Below are 14,797 nucleotides of genomic sequence, written 5' to 3' on the forward strand. Positions count from 1 at the left end.
TGGAACATCATTCACACTCCTCATGTAGAGCCTTAGATGCCAGATTCCAGCCTCAAGCATCCGTTCACACACATGTAGATGCATGTAGACACAAGGGATATGCACATACACCATGCAAGCAAATGAAGTGTGACAGTTAAGTCACATTTCCATCAATAAAGTCCTTTTGCCATTTCACAGGGCAAGATCATTTATGAACCTGATTTCTAGGGAAAGCCTGTCTCAGCTGATATTCACACCCAGAGATGGGCGATCAGCGAATCAGGTGTCTGGAGCAGTGGGTGAGAATACATTATGTTCTGCCTGCGGTTTCCAGCCACTCGAGGCCCTTTCCTGGGTGGTGTCATCTTGATTGTGCCTCCCTACTTACCTGCAGGACCGGAGCTTTGTGATCTGGTCTCAGCACTCTTCCCACCCACAGCCTCTGCCATAGAAATGGAAAGGGGAATAAGTCAGTTTCCCTATGGCAGCAGCCATCTTTCTTTTTCAGGAGAATGTGCTTGTGCAATACGTCCAAGCTTATCTCACAGTAAAAAACATATTTAGCCATTCCCACCCCAGATGATCCCTGGGTTGCCAATGGCTATCACTCCCTTCTCAGGGGGAAGGGGGGGCATGGCTGGTAAAGGCCCACTGCCATGCCTGACCTATGGCTGATGGGCCGTTACCAGCCATGTCTGCCCCCTGCTGTGGGGATGATTACCCTCGCACTGTGGGCTATATGGACCAAGACAAGTTATTTGTAAGGCAGTTAAACACTATCATCAAAGGAGATGAGGAGAAAAAGCTATGTGGCAACAGAGACAGGAGGTTGGAACACAAAAGGCGGCTTCTGGCAATATTTGTGGAAAAGAGGCAACCACTCAGATACAGAGTCACAAAAGTGGGTATTGATGGTAGATTTGTGAATTGGGATGGAACTGACACTCTGCAATTGCAAATAAAACAAATAGTTGACCAGAAGAGACATGTGATAAAGAGAGACAGGACTTTTGATTGAGAATTATCATAAAGGGTGGGCAAAGAGAAGTGTTGTAGATGGGTCCAAACATTAAATAAATGCAATGTTTCATGTATCTAAACATTGAGTAATAGGGAACTATGTATTCATACAACATGTGAAGTGTAAAGTAATAGGTCTCATTTCTGTATATATCAACACCAGTGTTACTGGTAACATATATTTGAATAGTCATTTACATTGTGGGAAGCTGAAAGTCCAAAGTTTTACTTCTGAATCAGAGTTGTTGGATGTCTTGCAGCACTTGTAAATGTCCTGTCTGTTGAAACATCTCTCTCAAGGTGGAGAGACAGAACAATACTATGAGACCGATTCATGGATATAATTGTGCGCCGAAATCGGTGGCGCAAGTGAGAAAAATCCAACGCACGCGTGCAAATTGCACGCAAGTGATTCATGGAAGTCGGTGCGCGTGTTTTTCCAGGGAGCTGCGCCAAAACCGCGGGTGGTGCATACAGGCACACACGTCACTGCGACATCCCGAAACGCTGTGCGCGACACGCACAGCAAAAGCGCACAACGTGTAGCGCACACACCAAAAAGGGGGCAGAACACGCGGAATGGGGAACAACGCGTGAAAAATGATGTGTCAGTAAGGACATGCCCTCAATACATGCATGTGAAATTTAGTGACCCTCAGTGTCCTGTAGACATCACATGTGAACTTTGCCCATGTGGACAGCCCCGTGTGTCAAACCATACCAATTCCCTGACACCTGAAAAGTAAACCCAACACAGGAACAGCCATTGACCAGCAGAACACATCATGTACATAGTACCCAACATTGACAATGTCAGAGAGTGCCCAATCACTGTGGCCCAAGCGTACTGTCCGACAACAAAAGCCCCTCCCTCATTTCCTCATCACCTTGACCTTCAGAAGAACTGTTTCTGGGGTCCGTCGGCTTCTTCCTTCTAGTCTACCTGGCTTCAGGATCCCCTTTCCCCTTGGTTTCCTTGTGCTTCCGTTCATGTAAATAGGGTCTAGCCCCCTCAGAGGCCACCTTGACCGGTAAAAATACCAAATCACAGAGAACTCCAAGGAGCCAAACCCCCAAACCAGGGAAAAAGCCTCCAGGCACCAAAAAACCCTTGAAGAGTCACCAGTAGATGACTTGAAGTCGTAGAATATGGCCAAGTACATGTCCAAGCTGAATGATAGAATAACTTCCAAGGTTCCATGGTTGTACAATGGTTCAACAGGATGAGTAGAAATTTGAGCACACAATAATCAATGAGGATGCCACAGCTGATGGGTAGCGCTGAAACTTGAGTAGAAAATAACCAAGGATGCTGGCACAATTGGATGGTTGAGCTGAACCCCAATTAATCCCTGATAGCGTGAACGAAGAAAGGCAGAGACAGCACAAGTCTGGAAAGGCACAGTGAATGCGAGATAGCCGGAAACAGCTGACAACAAGTTAAGAGCCAGAACAGTTCAATAGCATTGGTAAAAGGCCAAAGTCAACATAAAGGTATGGATGTAATAGATGAAAGACAGGAGGAGCGCGGGAGAGATGCTGTGGTACAGAAATGTACCGAGGCAAACCGAGGCAGTGTAATAGTACGTGGAAATAACTGCCCGAGACAGATGGAGGTGGACAGATCTGCAACAAGGACAGTAGCAGGAAGAAAAACAGGGACTAAAGGCACCAGAGTGTGAAAAACAAGTAAAAGAGTTCTAGTCCAGTAGGAAAACTGCGCTGTCAGGCAGCAGCAAAGTCCAAGAGGGAAGACAGATACAACGTGCCATTCAAACGGAACGGAGCAGAGAAGTAGTTTAGGCAGAAATCTCAGGTGAGGACTAGACCGTGAGTTGTGCTTCTTGGGTCAAATTCCTAATGTTTCCTCCTTTGCCACAATCCCCATGGGCTGAACTCAATACGTACCAACTTGACATTGTCACCACCCGGCCCCCTCCCACCATCAGTGTGACTTTGACAGCTAAAGGGTGCAGGCTACCGTCTACAGCATGAAGTGCATCAAGCACGTATACAGGCAAGAAATGAAAAAACATCACAATCAACTTCAATAAATAGACAGTTCAAAAATGTACTCACCAAAATCGATTTCAGACATGCAGTGGAGAAAACATCCATAATCCCCACTAGGGGTGTAAACACAAGTAGTATAGCAGCAGACTGCCCACAGATATGATGAAAGTCCAATGCCCTTGGGTAAATTGTTGTCACACCAAACCATCCTTGCAAGTCCATGGAACGGGGAAGCAAGAGTCGCATATGTGTCTGGACCCCAAGCCACAAACACATACACGAGACAAGCTTGAATGGGCCCAGCTGGAACAGACAGTGGATGCTTTCAAAAGCCACAGAGCACCACACCGTCACATGAATACACAATAGACAAAATTATTTTTAAAAAATAATAATGGCCATATACGACGAGGGGGGAACCTAGGAGGGGGGAGGTACAGGGTGCACCTCAACACCCACATGTGATGATGTTGAGATCAACAAAAAAAAACACCATGGGCTCAACGCCTGCATGGCCTGACCTGTGTGGGAGATAAGCCGTCGTCTTGCTCTCCCTCTGGATGAAAATCAGAAGGTGGACGTGGCACAGTTCCCTGACCACGCATATGCACAGCTTGCCCCTCAATGGCTGTAAGCCTGTGGGTCTGGTAAGCCCGGTCCTGTGTGGCGATGGCACGTAGGTCAGCATGCAGCACCTCACGTGATACGCGTGCTTCCTCTTGCAAGGTAGCACATGTAACACAGAGTTCTGCCTGCATGGCCTCGCATGACATCTGGACCACCTCCCAGAATGCACATAGCTCAGCCGAGATGGTATTCTCAAGCTGCTCCAACCTCTCCTCTGACCACTGCCTCTGGGACATTTTTAGCACACCCAGAGTAGATCTAAGGGATTGATGGTCATCCCTCAGGGCCTCCATGTGTGCCTCTGGGTGAGTAGCAAGTACTTGATACAGAGACACCATTTCAGCCCGGCATGCCCTGTCTGAGGCCGCCATGCCCAGCCTGAATGAGCGGGCAGAGGACTGTGCTGCCCACTGCTGGATCTCCACCTGCCTAGCAGGGGGGAGCACGGATTGGGCCACACGTTCCATGCTCTGAGTGATCTTATCAATAGCTGCCCCCTGTTGCTCTGAATTGGCTTACATGGACTGCTTCCCCTCAGTATACCCTGGTGGCGCAGCGCCACTGCATTGCCAGACATGACACCCGCAGGGCCCAAGGAGCTGTGGTCCTCGCTGGATTGGCACCGTCCGTGGCTGCATGACTACATCCCTCCGTTGACCTGATTCCCCAGGCACATCAGCAACTGGTGTGGAGTGTGACTGTGCATCCCGAACCAACATAGGCAGAGGTTCCAACACTGTCTTACCCCTTAGTGCAGGTGTCGTGGACAGAAGATCGTCCACATCAGGATCACTCACCGGCGACAAATGGACATGACGCATATCCAACTCAACATAGTGCTCAGGGTGATCATCAGAGCTTAACTGATTGCCAGCCCTGGACACGATGGTCTGGAGCACAAGTGGGATCTCTACCACCCCACAACCCCCATTTGTGCTGGTTTGCTGATGTAATAACAACCCTGTGTCTAGAATGACATCACCATCCTCTGGCTCCATTGTGTCATCACCTGTAACGTGAAAAAAACAAACATGAGTACACATGTCAGAAGCACATAACCCACACACACATAGACATCACATCGACAGCCAACACATGAAGCAGACATGTCACACACAACTGAAATTCCGGCATGCATCCAGTGGCATTGATATGCAATGGCATCCCAAAAGCAGAAATGGATGCGTGTAAATTGCAAAGCCTACACATGTACTGAATGCAGTATATCACCTCCATCACACACCACCTCTGTCAAGCAGATATCACAGGCAGAAATGATAGATGGCAACAAAGAGATGGCACATACCATAAGCATGGCTGAACAGCCAAATGGCCACAGCTACAAGTGAATCAAAATACACCATGACACACGTAATATGCATGTACACATGCACCACTAAATCATCATCACCAATATAGCTTCATCCATCTGCAGCTCGGCCTGTACCAGGCGTCATGGGCCATTTAGAAATAGTGAATGTCCCAAGCAAAGAGAGGGCCTGCAACGAGGCATGAGGGACCATAACGCCCAGTACGGTCTGAGCTGCTGGTCCATGAAGCCTCCCGAACACCCCTCAGGGCCTGATACAGCACATTGTGCATTGAATGCGCCAAAAAACATTATTCGGGGTGTCAAATCATCACACCCAGGCTCCACCAGATTAGCTAGGTGGGCCTGGCCATACACGTACTGTACGGCAGTGCACCTTCAGGATTGTGCCAGTTGAACATAACGGGCGCAATGCTGAAATCTCAGCAGCATTTACGTTAAATAACAACATATTAGTCATTCAACAAAAAAGCTGCAGAGAACACATGTGTAAAACACTTTCACACACACATAAGTGAGTAGCTGCAATGTTGCACTACACAACGTTGAAGTTGCTTGCATATGTATATGTGAAAGTGTTCAGATACACCTGTGTTCATATACACCCGTATGGTGAATATGAGCAGCATCCTATACAGCAAAGCAAGCAGCTACAACGCTGCTTGCTTTGATGTATGTGGAAGTGTACACATGTGCAGGCGGCTCCACAGTCATTACAACCCGATTGGCAGGCTATAATCAATCTGCGGCCTATACCATTTAGTATAGGCCGCAAATTGACCAATCAACTTTGCTAAACACCCAATAGGGTGTTCCAATACAGAGTACATGTGTCACAGGATGCACCAGTGTGCATGCGTTTCATGACAGTGAAGGGATGACAATCTGAACATACATGCCAGGTCACTTTGACATTGCAGCAGTGAGTAGGCATGTAGAACGGTGTAACATGGCTCAGAAGCGGGTGGGTGCAGTGCAGAACATGTATACGTTACCAACTATCTACATCAACAAGTACGTTATGCTGTCAAACAATGAACATGAAAGCAGTGTAAGGGCAAGTTCAGCCATCATGTGCAATGTGCATGCAATGGGTTGCATGGCCACAGGCAACCCCCCTCCTCCCTCAATGAAAATGCAGGGAGGCATTGCATGGCAATGAAAGGTTGACCAGAGAACTGTGTCTTGGCAGACAGTGTTGAGTAGCGTCAATTGCATCATCTGAGTCAACTGACACCACAGCAGATGAGAATGGGACAGTAAGCAGGACACATGATGAACCCTCAGTAGTACACCCATTTGTGCAGAAGGCCCTACACCAGTTGAACAGAGTCAGGGGGCCTATGCCCCACACATACTATGACACCCTAAACATGTGCGTGATGCAGGACTGAGCCAGAGTGAGCATGGAATGGATGACCAAATGCAATGATACGTATGTCATCCTGGACACATACTACAATTATCATCCTGCCAAGGACACATAGGGGCATGCATGGAATGAACATGGAGCATGAATGGGCACTCGTGTTCCCGGGGAGCATCTGCCATCTGCACAGTCCGAGTGAGACACCCTGAATCAAGGACACAGGATGTATCCCAAAGTATGTGTCTGGCAGGTTGGCAGGGGGAAGTGTGCATGTACACAGGAGCGTGGAACAGGCCATTGCAGTAGCCCAACATGTTACCCACCAGTGCCATGGTGAAATTGAGGTACAGGGGGGTGGAGGGGCAAGGGAGCATGCCTGCGTGGAGTACCCACATGCAGGCTGCACACACATGCACGTCAGTCATGCAATGACATAGTCCGAGAGCTGAGTGGAAAGACACCAGGCTAAATGCAGAAGGGTCAGTGAGCTGGAACATGGACCGGAGGGGCAGCTGGGTGACTAGCATGTGAGTAGGGTGCATGTTTGGCGATGAGGACAGCCCCTGTCTGCTCTACATGTCCAGCACATGAGAACCATGTATGCATAGCATGTAGTGGCGGTCAAGCACAACACATCACACAAGCAAACCACACATGGGCTGGACAAACACGCAACACCTCTCGCCAAATGGGCCATCAAAATCTAGCATCTCTCCCACTCCTTCGAAGAATTGTGCCGGGATGAACTCTGCAGCGATCACCTTATGCAGAGTGAGGTCTTCCTCCTCAGGTGCTGGCCCACTGCCAGGCACCAGAGTCATGGCATAATTGGAGGCACGCTTTATCTTAGCACAGCATCAGAGGTCATCCCAACACTTTTTGAAGTCCTGAGCTGTGCGCACCTCATGTCTGAATGCACTAACACCCTCTGCAACATGCTTCCAGTGGTCCCAACACTAGGCAGGCGTAGTGTGACAATTTGGGCCCACTAGCCTCTCACGTTCTTGTCCCGACACATAGCCCACAAGGAAGTCCAGTTCCTGCTTGCCAAAAGGCTTCTTCCTCGACGTGCCCGCGGCCCAAGCCGTGTCTGGGGTCCCAGCCTCTTGTGCAGGAGCAACCTTCCTCCTCTTGGACAGTGGTCCGGACCCTGACTGGCAAATGTCACCCTGATCAGTAGGGGCAGTCGCGCTGGTGGACTGGACCAAGGGAGTGGTAGGTGGAAATAGGACGGAAGCCCTGACTTGCGTCAGTGGCTGCTGGGTGCTCTTGACTGGACCCAGCGCAGCAACAGCCGCTGTGCCAAAGTCTTTGACCGAGAATGTACTGGCTGGCAGACTCACAGCCGGGGTAGTGTTGGCTGCATCTGCCCATGCAGTTGCCAACACCCGGCTGCTCAGGGCAGCAGATGACAAAACTGCCCCAGGGACATGTGCCTCGATCAGAGCAGCCCTGCGTGCACTTTGCTTGTGCCTCCTGACTACCTGGAATTCTGTCTGGGAATCCTCAGGTGGCAATGCATCATACGCTGGCCAACCGTGAGCCGGGGTGGTGGTCGCGACAGCTGCACCTGCAGCTACCACTACCATTGGGCCTGTGGCAGTAGATGAAACTGACTGCCGGGTCACATGGGTGCCAGTGTCAGATGCAAGCTGACCACAAAAGTGATGGGTGGAAGGTTTTGAATGAATCTAAACCACTGGCAATTGCTCTGGGCAACCTTCCACACCACCGTTTTTTAGCCCGTCTGCGCCATTGCAAAAGGGGACCAGCCATCTGCAAATCAGTCAGCAGCTGCCACCACCGAAGGTAGCAGCCCAGCCCGAACTGCTAGGCCAGGTCCCCTCTGCACAGAAAACCAAGCATCCCCAGACATGTTTCAGCCTTGTTGGACCTCCTCAGTGAGGTGCAGCCTGGTTCCCTGTGGCGCAGCGATCAAGGGACCCACGTCTGGGCATACCCTCTCTCACATGGAGAAACAAACTGACCACAAAAGTGATGGGTGGAAGGTTTTGAATGAATCTAAACCACTGGCAATTGCTCTGGGCAACCTTCCACACCACCGTTTTTTAGCCCGTCTGCGCCATTGCAAAAGGGGCCCAGCCATGTGCAAATCAGTCAGCAGCTGCCGCCACCGAAGGTAGCAGCCCAGCCCGAACTGCTAGGCCAGGTCCCCTCTGCACAGAAAACCAAGCAACCCCAGACATGTTTCGGCCTTGTTGTACCTCCTCAGTGAGGTGCAGCCTGGTTCCATTGTGGCGCAGCGATCAAGGGACCCACGTCTGGGCATACCCTCTCTCACATGGAGAAACAAACTGACCACAAAAGTGATGGGTGGAAGGTTTTGAATGAATCTAAACAATTGGCAATTGCTCTGGGCAACCTTCCAAACCACCGTTTTTTAGCCCGTCTGCGCCATTGCAAAAGGGGACCAGCCATGTGCAAATCAGTCAGCAGCTGCCGCCACCGAAGGTAGCAGCCCAGCCCGAACTGCTAGGCCAGGTCCCCTCTGCACAGAAAACCAAGCAACCCCAGACATGTTTCAGCCTTGTTGGACCTCCTCAGTGAGGTGCAGCCTGGTTCCCTGTGGTGCAGCGAGCAAGGGACCCACGTCTGGGCATACCCTCTCTCGCATGGAGAAACAAACTGACCACAAAAGTGATGGGTGGAAGGTTTTGAATGAATCTAAACCACTGGCAATTGCTCTGGGCAACCTTCCACACCACCGTTTTTTAGCCCGTCTGCGCCATTGCAAAAGGGGACTAGCCATGTGCAAATCAGTCAGCAGCTGCCGCCACCGAAGGTAGCAGCCCAGCCCGAACTGCTAGGCCAGGTCCCCTCTGCACAGAAAACCAAGCAACCCCAGACATGTTTCGGCCTTGTTGGACCTCCTCAGTGAGGTGCAGCCTGGTTCCCTGTGGCGCAGCGAGCAAGGGACCCATGTCTGGGCATACCCTCTCTCACATGGAGAAACAAACTGACCACAAAAGTGATGGGTGGAAGGTTTTGAATGAATCTAAACCACTGCCAATTGCTCTGGGCAACCTTCCACACCGCCGTTTTTTTTAGCCCATCTGCGCCATTGCAAAAGGGGACCAGCCATGTGCAAATCAGTCAGCAGCTGCCGCCACCGAAGGTAGCAGCCCAGCCCGAACTGCTAGGCCAGGTCCCCTCTGCACAGAAAACCAAGCTACCCCAGACATGTTTCAGCCTTGTTGGACCTCCTCAGTGAGGTGCAGCCTGGTTCCCTGTGGTGCAGCGAGCAAGGGAACCACGTCTGGGCATACCCTCTCTCGCATGGAGAAACAAACTGACCACAAAAGTGATGGGTGGAAGGTTTTGAATGAATCTAAACCACTGGCAATTGCTCTGGGCAACCTTCCACACCACCCTTTTTTAGCCCGTCTGCGCCATTGCAAAAGGGGACCAGCCATGTGCAAATCAGTCAGCAGCTGCCGCCACCGAAGGTAGCAGCCCAGCCCGAACTGCTAGGCCAGTCCCCTCTGCACAGAAAACCAAGCAACCCCGGACATGTTTCGGCCTTGTTGGAACTCCTCAGTGAGGTGCAGCCTGGTTCCCTGTGGCGCAGCGAGCAAGGGACCCACGTCTGGGCATACCCTCTCTCACATGGAGAAACAAACTGACCACAAAAGTGATGGGTGGAAGGTTTTGAATGAATCTAAACCACTGGCAATTGCTCTGGGCAACCTTCCACACCACCCTTTTTTAGCCCGTCTGCGCCATTGCAAAAGGGGACCAGCCATGTGCAAATCAGTCAGCAGCTGCCGCCACCGAAGGTAGCAGCCCAGCCCGAACTGCTAGGCCAGGTCCCCTCTGCACAGAAAACCAAGCAACCCCAGACATGTTTCGGCCTTGTTGGACCTCCTCAGTGAGGTGCAGCCTGGTTCTCTGTGGCACAGCAAGCAAGGGACCCACGTCTGGGCATACCCTCTCTCACATGGAGAAACAAACTGACCACAAAAGGGATGGGTGGAAGGTTTTGAATGAATCTAAACTACTGGCAATTGCTCTGGGCAACCTTCCACACCACCGTTTTTTAGCCCGTCTGTGCCATTGCAAAAGGGGCCCAGCCATGTGCAAATCAGTCAGCAGCTGCCGCCACCGAAGGTAGCAGCCCAGCCCGAACTGCTAGGCCAGGTCCCCTCTGCACAGAAAACCAAGCAACCCCAGACATGTTTCAGCCTTGTTGGACCTCCTCAGTGAGGTGGAGCCTGGTTCCCTGTGGTGCAGCGAGCAAGGGACCCACGTCTGGGCATACCCTCTCTCGCATGGAGAAACAAACTGACCACAAAAGTGATGGGTGGAAGGTTTTGAATGAATCTAAACCACTGGCAATTGCTCTGGGCAACCTTCCACACCACCGTTTTTTAGCTCGTCTGCGCCATTGCAAAAGGGGACCAGCCATGTGCAAATCAGTCAGCAGCTGCCGCCACCGAAGGTAGCAGCCCAGCCCGAACTGCTAGGCCAGGTCCCCTCTGCACAGAAAACCAAGCAACCCCAGACATGTTTCGGCCTTGTTGGACCTCCTCAGTGAGGTGCAGCCTGGTTCCCTGTGGCGCAGCGAGCAAGGGACCCATGTCTGGGCATACCCTCTCTCACAAGGAGAAACAAACTGACCACAAAAGTGATGGGTGGAAGGTTTGGAATGAATCTGAACCACTGCCAATTGCTCTGGGCAACCTTCCACACCACCGTTTTTTTAGCACATCTGCGCCATTGCAAAAGGGGACCAGCCATGTGCAAATCAGTCAGCAGCTGCCGCCACCGAAGGTAGCAGCCCAGCCCGAACTGCTAGGCCAGGTCCCCTCTGCACAGAAAACCAAGCAACCCCAGACATGTTTCAGCCTTGTTGGACCTCCTCAGTGAGGTGCAGCCTGGTTCCCTGTGGTGCTGCGAGCAAGGGACCCACGTCTGGGCATACCCTCTCTCGCATGGAGAAACAAACTGACCACAAAAGTGATGGGTGGAAGGTTTTGAATTAATCTAAACCACTGCCAATTGCTCTGGGCAACCTTCCACACCGCCGTTTTTTTAGCCCATCTGCGCCATTGCAAAAGGGGACCAGCCATGTGCAAATCAGTCAGCAGCTGCGCCACCGAAGGTAGCAGCCCAGCCCGAACTGCTAGGCCAGGTCCCCTCTGCACAGAAAACCAAGCTACCCCAGACATATTTCAGCCTTGTTGGACCTCCTCAGTGAGGTGCAGCCTGGTTCCCTGTGGTGCAGCGAGCAAGGGACCCACGTCTGGGCATACCCTCTCTCGCATGGAGAAACAAACTGACCACAAAAGTGATGGGTGGAAGGTTTTGAATGAATCTAAACCACTGGCAAATGCTCTGGGCAACCTTCCAAACCACCGTTTTTTAGCCCGTCTGCGCCATTGCAAAAGGGGACCAGCCATGTGCAAATCAGTCAGCAGCTGCCGCCACCGAAGGTAGCAGCCCAGCCCGAACTGCTAGGCCAGGTCCCCTCTGCACAGAAAACCAAGCTACCCCAGACATGTTTCAGCCTTGTTGGACCTCCTCAGTGAGGTGCAGCCTGGTTCCCTGTGGTGCAGCGAGCAAGGGAACCACGTCTGGGCATACCCTCTCTCGCATGGAGAAACAAACTGACCACAAAAGTGATGGGTGGAAGGTTTTGAATGAATCTAAACCACTGGCAATTGCTCTGGGCAACCTTCCACACCACCCTTTTTTAGCCCGTCTGCGCCATTGCAAAAGGGGACCAGCCATGTGCAAATCAGTCAGCAGCTGCCGCCACCGAAGGTAGCAGCCCAGCCCGAACTGCTAGGCCAGTCCCCTCTGCACAGAAAACCAAGCAACCCCGGACATGTTTCGGCCTTGTTGGAACTCCTCAGTGAGGTGCAGCCTGGTTCCCTGTGGCGCAGCGAGCAAGGGACCCACGTCTGGGCATACCCTCTCTCACATGGAGAAACAAACTGACCACAAAAGTGATGGGTGGAAGGTTTTGAATGAATCTAAACCACTGGCAATTGCTCTGGGCAACCTTCCACACCACCCTTTTTTAGCCCGTCTGCGCCATTGCAAAAGGGGACCAGCCATGTGCAAATCAGTCAGCAGCTGCCGCCACCGAAGGTAGCAGCCCAGCCCGAACTGCTAGGCCAGGTCCCCTCTGCACAGAAAACCAAGCAACCCCAGACATGTTTCGGCCTTGTTGGACCTCCTCAGTGAGGTGCAGCCTGGTTCTCTGTGGCACAGCAAGCAAGGGACCCACGTCTGGGCATACCCTCTCTCACATGGAGAAACAAACTGACCACAAAAGGGATGGGTGGAAGGTTTTGAATGAATCTAAACTACTGGCAATTGCTCTGGGCAACCTTCCACACCACCGTTTTTTAGCCCGTCTGTGCCATTGCAAAAGGGGCCCAGCCATGTGCAAATCAGTCAGCAGCTGCCGCCACCGAAGGTAGCAGCCCAGCCCGAACTGCTAGGCCAGGTCCCCTCTGCACAGAAAACCAAGCAACCCCAGACATGTTTCAGCCTTGTTGGACCTCCTCAGTGAGGTGGAGCCTGGTTCCCTGTGGTGCAGCGAGCAAGGGACCCACGTCTGGGCATACCCTCTCTCGCATGGAGAAACAAACTGACCACAAAAGTGATGGGTGGAAGGTTTTGAATGAATCTAAACCACTGGCAATTGCTCTGGGCAACCTTCCACACCACCGTTTTTTAGCTCGTCTGCGCCATTGCAAAAGGGGACCAGCCATGTGCAAATCAGTCAGCAGCTGCCGCCACCGAAGGTAGCAGCCCAGCCCGAACTGCTAGGCCAGGTCCCCTCTGCACAGAAAACCAAGCAACCCCAGACATGTTTCGGCCTTGTTGGACCTCCTCAGTGAGGTGCAGCCTGGTTCCCTGTGGCGCAGCGAGCAAGGGACCCATGTCTGGGCATACCCTCTCTCACAAGGAGAAACAAACTGACCACAAAAGTGATGGGTGGAAGGTTTGGAATGAATCTGAACCACTGCCAATTGCTCTGGGCAACCTTCCACACCACCGTTTTTTTAGCACATCTGCGCCATTGCAAAAGGGGACCAGCCATGTGCAAATCAGTCAGCAGCTGCCGCCACCGAAGGTAGCAGCCCAGCCCGAACTGCTAGGCCAGGTCCCCTCTGCACAGAAAACCAAGCAACCCCAGACATGTTTCAGCCTTGTTGGACCTCCTCAGTGAGGTGCAGCCTGGTTCCCTGTGGTGCTGCGAGCAAGGGACCCACGTCTGGGCATACCCTCTCTCGCATGGAGAAACAAACTGACCACAAAAGTGATGGGTGGAAGGTTTTGAATTAATCTAAACCACTGCCAATTGCTCTGGGCAACCTTCCACACCGCCGTTTTTTTAGCCCATCTGCGCCATTGCAAAAGGGGACCAGCCATGTGCAAATCAGTCAGCAGCTGCGCCACCGAAGGTAGCAGCCCAGCCCGAACTGCTAGGCCAGGTCCCCTCTGCACAGAAAACCAAGCTACCCCAGACATATTTCAGCCTTGTTGGACCTCCTCAGTGAGGTGCAGCCTGGTTCCCTGTGGTGCAGCGAGCAAGGGACCCACGTCTGGGCATACCCTCTCTCGCATGGAGAAACAAACTGACCACAAAAGTGATGGGTGGAAGGTTTTGAATGAATCTAAACCACTGGCAAATGCTCTGGGCAACCTTCCAAACCACCGTTTTTTAGCCCGTCTGCGCCATTGCAAAAGGGGACCAGCCATGTGCAAATCAGTCAGCAGCTGCCGCCACCGAAGGAAGCAGCCCAGCCCGAACTGCTAGGCCAGGTCCCCTCTGCACAGAAAACCAAGCAACCCCAGACATGTTTCAGCCTTGTTGGACCTCCTCAGTGAGGTGCAGCCTGGTTCCCTGTGGTGCAGCGAGCAAGGGACCCACGTCTGGGCATACCCTCTCTCGCATGGAGAAACAAACTGACCACAAAAGTGATGGGTGGAAGGTTTTGAATGAATCTAAACCACTGGCAATTGCTCTGGGCAACCTTCCACACCACCGTTTTTTAGCCCGTCTGCGCCATTGCAACAGGGGACTAGCCATGTGCAAATCAGTCAGCAGCTGCCGCCACCGAAGGTAGCAGCCCAGCCCGAACTGCTAGGCCAGGTCCCCTCTGCACAGAAAACCAAGCAACCCCAGACATGTTTCGGCCTTGTTGGACCTCCTCAGTGAGGTGCAGCCTGGTTCCCTGTGGCGCAGCGAGCAAGGGACCCATGTCTGGGCATACCCTCTCTCACATGGAGAAACAAACTGACCACAAAAGTGATGGGTGGAAGGTTTTGAATGAATCTAAACCACTGCCAATTGCTCTGGGCAACCTTCCACACCGCCGTTTTTTTTAGCCCATCTGCGCCATTGCAAAAGGGGACCAGCCATGTGCAAATCAGTCAGCAGCTGCCGCCACCGAAGGTAGCAGCCCAGCCCGAACTGC

Source organism: Ambystoma mexicanum, chromosome 9 (assembly GCF_040938575.1).
Source record: "Ambystoma mexicanum isolate Mex_15411 chromosome 9, UKY_AmexF1_1, whole genome shotgun sequence".
Taxonomy (NCBI): domain Eukaryota; kingdom Metazoa; phylum Chordata; class Amphibia; order Caudata; family Ambystomatidae; genus Ambystoma; species Ambystoma mexicanum.